Source organism: Meleagris gallopavo, chromosome 4 (assembly GCF_905368555.1).
Source record: "Meleagris gallopavo chromosome 4, MGAL_WU_HG_1.1, whole genome shotgun sequence".
Classification (NCBI taxonomy): Eukaryota; Metazoa; Chordata; class Aves; order Galliformes; family Phasianidae; genus Meleagris; species Meleagris gallopavo.
Window position 1 is genome coordinate 10,399,200 of NC_139407.1, and position 13,827 is coordinate 10,413,026.

Genomic DNA, 13,827 nt, shown 5'->3' on the forward strand with positions numbered 1-13,827 from the left:
CAAAACAGTCTGTGGATGTCCCTGTGTAAAAACAATCCTTTTAGATACTCTTCTGCTGCACGCTACTTAAGCTGTCCTCATCCCCTCAGTGTGATAGCTGGCTGATTTGATCACTCTCATGGGAATGTTTAGGAGAGACAAGATTTTGGCTCTCCTTTTTATTTCCCTCCGGAAATCTGATTAAAACCCGTGCACTGCATTGCAACAGTGCAAAATTTCTAACAGCTTTAGAGTGCGTGCATTGTATTGAGGTTTACTACTTAAACATAGATCTCTTGTGGAATGATTTATACCTTGAATAATTTGTATCTGAAATGTTGACTGTCACTCAAAGGCATCAGAAATCTGTCTCTTTGGTTACCATCAAGAATTTTCTAGAAGAAGATGCTGAGTGAGTGTGGTGAATATCAGAGTGGCTGTGATTCCCAGTGGGACTGGACGGTAATACAAGCACTGCAGAGTTTGTGCCTGCATTTTTCCTGCTTTTCTTCTACTCAGAACTAAACACTGCACGTGGCAGATATAGAGCACGTGAAGTCGCAGCACACCTTCTTGCCTGCCTCTCAGCAGCCATCTTTAAGCAAGATTTGCTGGAAAGATCCTGACATTGTTTTGTTGGCCTTGTGGAAGAAACTGGAAGTGCTTCTGAAACTTAGAAAAACACGTGAGTCGCAGGGTCCATTGCGTAAGGAGATTAGGAATCAAATGATGTACTGTGTACCAGCCAAAGTACTCTTTGTCACAGAAAGAGACTTAATGAAATTCTGGAGTTTCACAACCAAAATAAGGATAACTCTTTTTAAATTTTATTTTCATGAAAAGGATAGATTAAAATGTTTTAGAGGAGTCAAAATATGAAGATGTGGTTCTACATTTCTGCTTGGAAAAATTGAACAGGATGAGGAAACTGATGTTTTTCTCTTCTGGATTTTGTAGTTGCACTATTTGGATTGATCCAGGTGTAGAAAATTTCCTTTCTTTAGAAAAAGCATTCTTGGCTTTGTACAAACAGCGATAAGAGAACACTTTCAGGTGTAAAAACTATAAATCTATAAGGCAACCCAGTGAAATTTAGAAACCTGAGAATAATAGAAAGCAAATCTGTTCAGAATTTATATTCACATCAGAAAAATATCTTGCAAAAAGCTTCTGGATTCTAGATTCAGGGGAAGGGGGGGGAAGGGAAGGGGAGGGGGGGGGAGGGGCGGGGAGGGAGGGAAGGGAAGGGGAAGGGAAGGGAAGGGAAGGGAAGGGAAGGGAAGGGAAGGGAAGGGAAGGGAAGGGAAGGGAAGGGAAGGGAAGGGAAGGGAAGGGGAGGGGAGGGGGGGGAGGGAGGGGCGGGGAGGGAGGGAAGGGAAGGGGAAGGGGAAGGGAAGGGGAAGGGAAGGGAAGGGAAGGGAAGGGAATAGCTCCTCTATACGTACCTCCTTGTCACATCCTGCTCATAGGAGGAATCTAGAGAATTCATGTTTGCTTGTATGTCTTTGATTGCGGCTCTGGAAAAAGTGAATACTTCCGCAGTTCTTTTTATTCAGTTTCTTCGTATACATAGCTGCTGTGTGTTTTGTTGATTGTGTATTGATGACTCAGAATGAAAATCTGTAAGAGCAAATCAGAAATAAAAACATTATAGAAAGTCTTACAGCTTTTAATAGAAATTGAAGACTATCTAACAGAGAATTGATTCCCTGAAATAGCACATGATGGCAGTTACACAAATCTGGATCACAAAGCTTTTGCTTAAGAGCCACTTTCATATACTTTTGACAGGTCACATTTTTAAGAACATCTTATTATTACCAGAAATAAACCAGAACTATTTAGGGTTCACCTTTGGCACACCAGAGTGGCATCTGAACCTGGCAGATAAAAAGTATTCCTTCTAAAGCACTAAGTTTGTGCTGTTGAGTAGGCTGAAGTTTGTGAAGGAACAGAGTCCTAGAGATTCATCTCCAACAGAGGGAAGATCTCCAGGAGATTTTCTGTGGCCCCAGTATACCCATCCCTGTTGTGCCTGTCCCTGGGATACCCATCTCTGGTACCCCAGCTCTCCAGGAAGCTTGCACCTCACAGCTTGCCCTCATAGTGATGGCACAGATTGGAAATATCCATGTGCATTTGTCCAAGAAATCTCTTTTACTAGCAGCTTAGGATGTGCCAAGAAACATCGCTCTGTGTCTGTAGACCCCGTGTATATCTGTTTATTCCAGAGAAGAAACAAGGATGAGAATTTCCCCTGCCTTTTCCTAACATGTCAGCCTAGTTAGCTGTCTTTGCCCTGATGCAAATATAGGCAAACACAAAATTGTGCTGTGGATGAGAGACTTTATTTACCTTCTCTGCTCCCCATATCTGTGGCTGAGGCACGCTCTCATCCTGCAAGGAGCACAGATGGCACAAGAAGTGACGGAGGAGTCGGGTTGCTGGGGGTTGCTCTTCCTGGTGCTTCAGTGAGGGTCAGCTCGCAGATCCTCTTTTTTCTCTTTTCCCAGCACACATCAGACTTTGAAGCACAGCGTAATTAAATGTGGTAAGTAATGAAACTGACTTTGTCTGAATTTGATCAGAGTGTTTCCAACTGAATTTTAAATGGTGGCCATTTCCTGGCGGGAATACCTCTGCAAAAAATGGCCTCTCTTGGGAATGCATCATGCTTCCAGATGGCACGCTGAATGAAAAACAGGAAATTGTCTTTTTTGCATAATACAAAATCCAAAAGGTGAAAATTAAAATATTTCTCACTTCCTAAAGAGAGTTCAGAAGGAAACATTTAACTTTCACCTGCTAGTCAACCCAAGAATAAATCGGATCCTGAGCTGGTTTAATCAGGAGAGTGCATTTACTAGCCTGGTTCTCCTGGACTCAAGGAGAGTCCAGAGGTCCCTTCCCATCTCAATCAATGTGTGATGTGGTGAAGAGGGTAAAGATTGGAGACTGGAAGTGGAAAAAAGATATGTAATAGGGCAAATGAACAAGCGAGGGGTTAATGTGCAAGCAAGAAACTGATGAGAGCAGGAGGACAGGGAGGAGTGAAAAAACTGTGCCAGAAGGAAATTCATCCTACAGAGAATAAAAAGAGAAAGTTGAACCCCTGGATCCAGAAATTATTTTCATAGCCCTAGGACAATTAGAAGAGTCGATACAAGTATGTAAGTATAGCAAACTGAAAACCGAACAAGGAAAGATAACAGTTGTCCGATACATACTTGAGGGAATTTTGCGAAGCCTTTGAAATGCTAATGATGACCAAAGATGCTTCAAGTGATAGCTACTCCAAACACACAGGCAGAGATCTTCCTTTTAGGTAACAATCCTGATGTTCCTGCTCATTTCTTTAAAAATGCGTGAAAGTAGAAAGCCTTACTAGAAAGACCTTCTTCTATCTCACAGACAGGAATTCATTTAAGAATAAATTAATACTTTATTTCTAAAAAGATACTTACTTTGTTTTACTTTTAGAAGGCTCAGTTGTCTCTGAAATGAGTTAAAGGATTTACAGTAATCAGAGCCTAAGCACCATATGCTCACTCTTCAGACCCGAAGTTAGAGGAAAATATGTTTTGTTTTTTTGTTTGTTTTGCCTTTTCTGTAAGGGGCTGAGGGAGCACTCTACAATGTCCCTGAGTGAAATGTTCACTCTGCCATTTTACCAAGGGGACAATTGCACACTGTTGATCTTTCCCTTGTAGGGAAGGGGTTTGTTTTGAGGTTAAGGGAGACAGCTACTGGAAAAAAAAATCTTATTTAATAAAGAAATGAACAATTTGTTTGGCAGAGAAGACAAAAAATGCCTGACGAAGGAGAAATAGGAGTGTTAACCTCAGACTTTGTGTGTGGTCCACAGATGAAGTGTTTTGAAAACCATGTTTTGCCTATCCTCTCTGAGGGAATAGAGAGATAGAGAAACAAATGAGTGCCATTGCTGCCTGTGATTTTTTTGTCTTGCTATAGGACAAGCAAAGGCAGCTGTGAGGCCAGCTTACTCACTGCTTGTGATTGAGCATCCCATTCTTGTGGTCGTGGCAAGAAGAAGCAGTGGTTTGGACCTCCAATAGCCCCCACCCCAAGTTCTAGATTTCGCTGAAAATACTTTAACAAACCACTTTGTTCCTTAAATCATTGCTTTTCAAAGGAAATTCAATTTAAAATATGTATTTATGACTAAATGAAACCCTATGCTATGCAAACAAAAAGATTACTGTTTGAAATAATTCCCGTCTTGTTGGGACCTTCTCCAGAACTCATATTTTGTCAGAGCCAAACTGCAATGGGACTACAAGTGTTCTGCTCCAGATCTGGTAATTCACAACTTCAGGGGCCACATCCTTCTTTCAGCTCAACCGCTGTAAGTTCAAAGTTACTCCACTGACTTCACATTTGGCCCTAGATGTGGAAAACAGGATTTCACCTCCGTGTCACGCTTTGCTCAATTTCTTCTTGGATTTCTCTTTGTTCATTTTGCTCTCCGATTCAAAAACAAGAATTTAATCCAGCCAACAGATTAACTCAAGTAATAAAGAGCCAATGTAAAATGGGCCAAAAAAAAGTAGAAGCTGGAATGTGCTGGTGCATGGAACTGAGGCCCAAAGGCATGCAATACCTTTTGCTCTGGCTGACAAAGGTGTTCCTATTATTCATGTATTTTGAGGAAGGGAGAGCAATCAAGTTTATGCTATTGCACGAACAAAAGTGTATTTTAATTAATTCTGAACATCAGGGATTGTCATCTTTGAGGATCATATTTCATTATGTTTTTCAAAAAATTGCTACCACGATTGGTTCTGCCTTAGGCACCGAACTGAGCCAGGCCCTTCTGTGTGTCAGGATAATGAGGAGTCTAAGAACGCAGGCTTTCCCTTGCACAGCTCACACAGAAGTAAAATAAAATTTCAATCTGTGCATTCCTCCCTTTCCTCCTATCCTCCCTGTTGTAAAAAAGGACGCAAACTTGAAGTATTCCGAAATCTTGAGACTGATTGAACAATCAACTGTAGATCCATGTGGGCTTTAGAATTCATCTTTCCAAATCTTTGTCTACAACTAGAAAAGCTCAGACCCTTTTAAAGAAAAGCAGAAGCTGGCAGCCTCAAACGTTCTCATGTTGACATGTCTCTGGAAGCATGGGCTATGTAAAAACACACTAAGTATTAGATTAGGCAACAAAGACTGTTTTTCAGCTCCATGCTAATTACTGGAACCAGACAGACTTGCATTTGCAGGGAAAGAAACTGAGCGTAATCCTACCCCAGAAAATTCATTCCTTCCCCAGGCATGTGAACTCAGATCTAGGCAGAATCCTATGACATGATTTATGGTTTCCTTAATATAAATTAAAACTATCAAATAAATTATTTAAAACAATTCTTACAGATGAAAAATTAGAAGTGCAAAAGCTACTGCAAGGTATTAACATTGGTCAGCTTGTATAGGCTTTGGTGATGAGCTAAGCAAAATGTGACTTCATATAAACACATTGCCTCAGGGTTAACACCCTCGCTTTTGTGTCTATTGGAAGCGCAGATATGTTTAATCAGAAAGTTAGCAAGCTTGCCTTCCTATGTCAAAAACATATTAGTCTCTATTAACCACATTCCCATCTGATTTTTATTCCATCCTTGGTTTTGTTCTGTCTTATAAAGCTTTGGCTTGCTTCCTGTAAGTTCGCAGGACTGTATGTGAATGGGTTTCTGCTTACTGCTGTTGTTATTGCTCTTGTTGTTAGGTACACCTGATTAGACTTCAGTAGTCTTGAGGAATGCATCACCAAGATGGAAATTAATCTACTCAATAGCTGTAGGCTACCCAGACAAATAAACTGAAAAAGGCTGAAATGTCTTCAGTGGCTGTTGGCTTCACCATTTCACAGCCCCTTCACCCCCCTTGTTCTCCATCTCACCCTTCACAGGAACATGGGATGCTGAGGAGAAGGAACAGTTTTGGGAAGCAAAATGGAAAAGTGTTTTGTTTGTTTGCAGCTCTTCCTACAGTAGAATCTGTATTGTCTTTTCCTACCTTTGAACAGAAAAGAGGAGTCAGAGTTTGTTGTACCCCAATGTACTGAACATTACCTTCCCCCCATGACTTCCTACAGCAAAGCATTCATATATAAATAGCTCACAAGGGAAATGGAAAAAAACTTTGGGAAGAGAAAACTGCAGCTAACAGAGTTTTATGATCATGCTGCATAAGCTTGGATTGTTTGACCATGAAAACATTATCAAAGCATTTTCTGCTGAGATTTTCTTTGCAAACTAAGTGCTTGCCACTGCCACCACTTTCTCTTACACACAAGTCAAGGGCCCCAGAATTTCCATTTCTCTGTGATCTCCTGTGAGATTTTTGTTCATTAGGGCATACAATAGTGGAGTGACACACAAGGCAGGCCTGCATTAATACAGCTGGACTTGAGGATAAGAGGTAGACTGGTCAGCTCCTGTTCTCTGTATTAAATGCAGAGACAGACCATCGCATTTCAGTGTGGGAAGAATGAACCTAAAAATGTTGTACAAAGCTGGCCACTATGTGATTTTGGGATCAGATGTAGATAATAGTAGTAGAGAAATGTCAGTTATGGTTTCAGGAGGGATTGGTACTTCCTTAGTTGAGTGTTTCAAATACTTATAGTTCACCAAATTCCTAAATGTTCTATTGCTAGTCTCTAGTACAGATGGCCTGGGATATTCTCTAACGATCTTCTATCAGGAACACTCGCTAATTATTTTGCATCATAGTACTAAGAGGGAATTTCTTTCTTAGAAGAGTGTGAAAAAGTCTCTCTCTTTCTGCAAATAAGCTCTTATAGTGCGTTCTCTGTACTAAAGGCTGTAGTAAATGAAGAAAGGGACTGGGAAGCCATGAGATACGGCCTGGTACATTTCAAGATGAAACAAGACAGCATTATTTTTCCATTTTCAATACTGGTCTAAAATGAAAACTCAGGATAGAAAATTACACTGCAAACATTCAGTGATAAGACTAATCAAGCTAGGTTTCATTCAGCCTAAGGACTGTGCCAGAAATTGTTTCAGAGCATGTCAATAGAAATAGTCATGATCAGTTAGACAAAATAACTGCCTTTGACCTTTCCCAGTGAACAGGACTCCTTCTGAAAGAAAAAAAAAAAGAAGAAAAAAAAAAAAAAGTGGACTTCCTAATGGTGGCAGTTCTCCAAAATGATATAGAAGTGCTTGTTCATTAATGACGTGATTATCACTGGAAAATTCAAATTAGGTTGGATTCTTGCTATTTTAAGTGAATTACAAAAAGCCCATTCCTGATTTCTTTCACATAAAGGAACTGATGACTTGAATGAGAAAGAAAGAACAGATCCATCTTAGCAGTGTGCAGTGTGTCCGTTCCACAGATGTAGCACTCAATGCTATATCTGTGTGCAAGGCAGTGCACTCATGGGAATCTCCCAGCACCTTGGTCTCACAGGCAGGGACTGCTGGGGCCTGATGTGGCTCCTGTGCAGCTCAGGTGGATCTCTCTTGGAGCACAACACACCCTTGTCCTCACACAGATTTGGGATGTGACCAATCTGTATCATAGGAGGTGGATGATGGAAAATGCAGTGTATAAACAAGCTGTACATAATTAGCAAACTGAATACAATTATAATGCTGTTCTTGCTGCACTGTTCTTACTGTAATTTGCACAGGAAGCAAATGCTTCTTCAGTATACCAGGTGTTAGAACATTATTCTCATGCCTAGAAGTTTTGTCACATCCCTAATTAGGGCACTACTGGTCTACCTGTCATTCAAGTGGCAATGAATTAAGTGGTAAAACAGCCAGTCTAAACAATGAGTCCAAATGAACTTCAGTGCTACTGCATCAGGATACCATGAGGTGAAATCATAGAATGGTTTGGGCTGGAAGTGACCTTCAAGATCATCTTGTTCCAACCCTCCTGCAGTAGGCTGGGATATCTCCTGCTAGACCAGGCTGCTCAAAGGCCCATCCATCTTGCCTTCATCAGCTGGTTGCTCCGTTATTAGAAGCTAGGTCAGATGGCTGTGCCCAGCCAGCTCCTTTCCCATGGCCAGGAGGCAGGAGGTAGTGGGAAGGCAAGGTGCCACTTCACCCTCCTTTTGCTCTGGCCGCTGGCTGTTTCCTGCTCATGTTCTTCACTCAAGTGTTGGAGGACAGATTTACAGTTTGTTTTGATTCCTCAAAGAAGATATTCCCCTTATGGCATTTTCCCTATATTTGAGCCTTTTCTTGCGAAACTCCCTGTTGACGGGGATTCCATTTTGTGTAAATGCATTGTATGTGCACACTGCATTAGTGTAATGAAGTTATTTGTTTTTAAACCTGCTGATGAAACACTGTATGTATGATACAGTGATAGTTTTTGTTATACAAATAGAGCAAGGGAATGTTGCTGCCAATATGAAGCTCTTTCATACAAAGAAAATATATTCTTTCTTGAAAATAAAGGAAAAGAGGAGTTGATTCAGCTCAAAGTTGGCAAGAGACTCAGTACATACAGTTCTATAACTTATCATGTAGAACTACTTTTTTATGATGTGTGATACAGCTCAGTGCTGGCTTTAGAGAAAGGTTATAGCTAATGTGAAAATCTTGAGTAACGCTTCAGTTTTTTTCCGTACAGTTTGGGAACGTTAATGATGACAGCTATCTGAATCTGTCCTAATTCTCAATGAGAAACAAGTCACAGTATGGCTAAAGCTTGTGATATGACTAGTATGACATGGAATCACTGAGATTCAGGGACTGCATTTCTGACTGTCTTTCTTTTCTTCCTATTCTCAGTGAGACTGATGAATCCATCCTGGACAATTTTCCCTCAGGGTGAAGAGATCTCTGAGCCGTGGGCCACCCTCCCCTTTCATCAGCTCACCTCCTAACTCCTATATGCCATGACAGACCAAAGGGGGCAGGGAAATCAGACAGAGGGAGGAGTCCTGAAATCTGGGTCCAAAGGCAACACGATCTCTATTCCCACTGCATGAGCAGAAGCTTTACGGTTACCACTTTTCTTCTGTACAGAAGGATCTACCCGTGGAAAACAAACAAACAAACAACAAAAAAAAAAACAACGATGCAGAAAGCTGCAGAAAGCTAGTAGTTTGTACTAGTAAGTAATCACTGCAGTAACATTAGGTGTCAGGTACACAAACAATTTTGATTACAATCTATTACCCACTACTGAGGAAATGTCATTACAGGATCGTATCCTCCCCCTCTCGCAAGCTGCACTGCTGTCTTAGCAGAAATGAGTGTTGTAACGATATGCCTACAAAGGCTTTGCAAACCCTTATTGATTGTTTCAGTGTATGAAGAAACACACACATAAAGATTATTGATTATTTCAAATTTATAAGCTCGTTATATCTGTGCATACAGAAAATACCTGTAAGCAGTGGAGATTACGCAGGGCAAAGCTCCTTCTGTAATGCACTGGGAGACTGTTGAAATATTGTTATTGATATACTCGTGCTCCATACCATTGTGATGGCTTATAAAGCAAAGTGTTATTTGCCTTACTTGATCCCTCAGAAAGTTGTTGATGTCCTGAACTGTGTTGATTTGCTAAAGTTGTTTTGCTGATTCCCATGACATAAGGGCTTTCCTGATGTGGGAGGTCTGCTCTGGCTGACGACGGGGCATGCGAACTACTGCCATAAGAAGTTGCACTGTAACTCTATCACATGTACGCATACCCCTGCGCTCTGCAGAAAGGAATGCCAAACTACTCCAGCGTTTATCAGTTCCCTATCAATGGGTAAGCGAGGAGAGCTGCTCTTCTTATCTTACCAAGCCCATGTTTCTGGAGCTGAAGGTCGCAAATACCAAAAAGCTAGATCACAGTTTGGTGTGAGCCTGTGTTTGTGTCTGTGGCCTCTTACCAATGGCATCTCCTGTTTAAACTGAATTCCTGTCAGCATATATGGGCTGCCTTGAAGTGAAAAACATTTTCAGCTCATACAGAAAAGACACATACAGAAACTGAAGTGTTGCTCAGTTCCTGTGCTTTCTACTTTATACATGCTGGCTGTGCTGCAGCAAATGAGAAAGGTCCACTTAACAACTGTCATATACTGTGTTTATTATGGACTTCAGCTGTTGACAGTTATGCAACTGGGATGAAATGCATCCCCATAAAAAGCACTCATACGAGGCCAATGCCACCACATCAGTGCTGCCTGAACCCTCAAAATAGACCTCAGGTAGGCCCAGCAGCAGCTTAGAGTCTAAATAAATGACAGCAATCTGTGACATTTGGACAGCACTCTATAATATTTTTAATGTATAATTCCTCTACTCCAAGTAATTTCACTTCTCCATCTCTGGTGCTGCCTAGGCATTTTGACAGGAAAACAGCAAACACAGCAAGTTGCTCACTCTGCTCTTCCCTCAAAGAAACTTAGGAAATCACACTTCTAAAATGCTGAGTTACAGCTTGTTTAGACCAAATGCTAAATTTGCATCACGATATGATCTCTTATTTAAGTTTACACTTGGTTTTTCTGCAGCTTTGAAGAACATGTCACATGCTTTCCTCACTCAATGTGGTACTCTGCACAATTACTTCAATTCCCAACCTATTCAGCAAGTTGCAGGATGTTGGGTTTTGTTTTTGCTGAGATTTTGGCAGAGGCTTTGTGGAAACAGCAGTACATATGTATGGTCATGTAAGAGGAGATTTATGGTATGAACTCTTTTGTGTTTCACCCACATTATGTTAACTTACATTTAGGTTTTTCACACTGTGTTACAGAGAATAAATATGTGTACTTGTAAGCACCTCTCCTTCAGTTGCTTATGCAAATATGGAGCTGGCATAAGCTAGCATCTGCCATTGTTACAAATGGGCCTGTGTGCATATTGTTTGCTATGCATATACTCACTGCAGTCCCCAGTCCTGCGAAGCACATTCTGCTCTCTCCAAATCTCTCAGCTTAGAATTCTTTTAGAATTCTGCCTGTCTGAAGAAGTGGAACAGAGCAATGTGTACCTGTGCTACACTAAATCTTTACGTTGGTTTTAAAAGGTCAAAAACAAGATCCAACATTTCTAAGCTCCACAAATCCTACTTGTAGCACTCTATCTTATCTTTACACATTGGATGAAGATTTTTCCCCCAAACTTTACTGTTCTAAGCACTCTAAGTCAGTGGACATATTTCTATTGATTCCTATTTGCATGCTGTAAGCAGCGAGAACCATGTCTTTACCAAGCTGGACAAACATGAGCAGAGTGGGAACAGGCACAGGAAAATTTGGCAGTTGCTTATGGCGAGAGGTTGATCTGGATGTAAAACAGACAAGGATTTGTAGCATATTTTCTCTCTCTACCAGATCTTGGTAACTCCGTAATGAGCAATGCTGTCATACTAAATTCCTGCTGGGAGTCAGAAAGGGAGCAAAGCAGAAGAGTCTCCAACACTACCCCCAGCCCTGTGCCTGCCAGCAGATGCAGCAAGTACAGCCCCCAGGACTCTGCTCCCTATCTCATGCCCCTTTTGTCCCCTTGACAGGGGAGGAATGAAAGACTTTACTGCCTGACAAGTCTAGGAATTCGATCTCAACACAGGGCAGAAAAACAACCTCTGCTGCAAGAAACTTTCAATCTGAGACCAAAAAAACAAAACAAAACAAAACAAAACAAAACAAAACAAAACAAAGCAACAAGTTGGACAGTGCATTCTGCCTACAGCTCTGCTTAATTCCCCACATCCTTATTTTTCATTTTTGGTTTTCACTCTTTGCCTCTTAATGATTAATGACATCATGTACTTGTCTTACACTAAATACATATTCCTTACTTGCCAGCAACGCTTGTTACAGAATAATATCAGAGGAAAATCACTGCTGCCCACTAATATCAATAGACTCTTAAATCTGTTTCCTTTGTGTTTCCCTATTGTTTTTATTAGATACTTAAGTTGCTATGATCTCATTGCAGGTTGTAGGATGTTGCAACAAATGGAAACAAGCCATTGCAACAATTTTGACATTACTAGTCAGGATCAGTTCACATTTCATAAACCTGTTCTATGGGAGCCCTATACATACATAACAAAGCACAAACTATGTACAGTTGGTACCTCTGTCAGTTTTCAGACAGAAAACTTCAGAGTATAAGCTAGATCATTTTCAAAGGAAAGTAGAGTATATCATATGTTGTATTGAGCCAAAATAAACCAAAACTGTAACTCTGAAAGAGAGTAACTGTACACCAAAAACAGAACAATCTCTTCTTGAAAGCGAAATCTTTATTGAACAAAATGTCATGGGGATAATATTGCATTTTTGCAATGGCAAGCCTGCTTGCTCCATAGACATGGAAATGTATAGCCACCAACTGGCATAAAAGTGATCGAGGTCATAAAATACAACTGAGGTTATGCTACTTCTCCTCACCTTATCGTGTGGAGAGATTTCAAACCACTTTTAACCTTTGGTTGGGTCCTAGATAGGCTTTTATCAAATCTGCACATACGTTGAAAAAATTAGACTTTAGCTTATTATCACTGTGTCTCTATCTGGCTTTGCTCAATTAGGTGTGTGGGGCACTTTTCAAATGGCATTAAGTACCTCATTTTTTGCTACAGTAAACACACAAACAGCTTTACCAGGAAGAGAAAAAAGCTTGCCATTGCAACTGACGGAGCTGCTGCAGTGCACTTTGTCCCACTGAGCACAGAAAAACAATGCTGTGAGTGCTGAGAAAGGCACACCAGAGCTGCTTGTTTCCTTGAAGAGCCTTGGTGCTGTGGAGCAAAAGTTGTGGGGTCACCTAAATAAAAGGGAAAGAAAAAAAAAAAGAAAAAAAAAGGAAAATTATCTCATACTCTTGATGCCTGTAGCTATCCAAAAGTTTGACAGCTACAGCTCAGTTTTGTTCTTTGTTCATTTTTATTGTTGTTTTGTGGTGTTACCTATCCTTTCTCGCTGCCAAAGATGTCTAGAGCAAAAAGGATGCTCTAGATTCCTGCTGTTAGATCACAACACTTTATTATTTCTAGTTTGTTGTATGTGGGAAGCTGAGGATTAGCCTGGAACTAAGCATTGCAAACTCAGATCTTCCTGCTATCCGTGCATGGTATTACATACATACAACCTCCAGATCAAGTTTGCTGTGTTTGAGCAGAGATGTTATCCTCATGGGAAGGCTGACATTCTGTGTTCACACAACAGGTTAAAATATGAGGGGCAGAACACCCTTCAGAGAGAGAGCTGGCTACACACAAGCAGTTGCCTCAAATAATACCATTGCTTATGGCCATGGGTCACCTCCTTCCACGTCTGTATGCCTGGCTCCAACCTCTGCTTTTATCAGTTCTTGGCTAATCCTGTGTGCCTGGCCCTGCCAGTCTCTTTCTGTCCTCCCAAGCTCAGGACAACCCTCTGTCGCTTCAGCAGTGTCTGAAACTTCTGTCTTGCTCTTCTCAAGGGAGTGAGCTGAGGTGCCACACTCATTTCACAGCTATTGCAAAACAATGCCTCTTGAGTGGATCGTGAGTACTCTGTCATGTACTGCCTCTGACACTCAGTGCTAGAATTGTGTGGCTGATCAAATAAGCAGCAGCTTCATTTCTTACCATACTGGATGACCGAGGTTTTGTGGACAAGGTGATAGTCCATCTGGTGTGCTGGAGTTCTGCTTCTCCCAACCTCCACTTTGAGCTTCAGCCCCTCCAATAAGAAGGGACAGGTGTCGTCCAGGGGAGAGACACAGAGCCCCTTCCCACCCACCATAATGCTTCTCGGCCTTCTGAAACTTCTCACTGAGCCTTCCAAACCTTTCATCCTCATTCTGGGAAACCATGCCGCCCCTGCTAAACTGAATGCTGCTG

The 13,827-nt window shown here is 41.2% G+C and overlaps 1 long non-coding RNA gene across 2 annotated transcripts; it reads right to left on the reverse strand.

Moving 5' to 3' along the window:
- Nucleotides 1-723: 723 nt before the first annotated feature.
- Nucleotides 724-9,511, reverse strand: LOC146544407 (uncharacterized). 2 transcript variants are annotated; one of them, XR_014882828.1, is made up of 5 exons: nt 9,379-9,511; nt 2,617-2,668; nt 2,335-2,503; nt 1,425-1,599; nt 724-1,079 (listed from the first exon to the last, which is right to left on the reverse strand). It is a non-coding gene; the product is annotated as an uncharacterized LOC146544407 (long non-coding RNA). The 2 variants fall into 2 exon arrangements; XR_014882827.1 differs by having other exon boundaries at nt 2,335-2,668.
- Nucleotides 9,512-13,827: the final 4,316 nt, after the last annotated feature.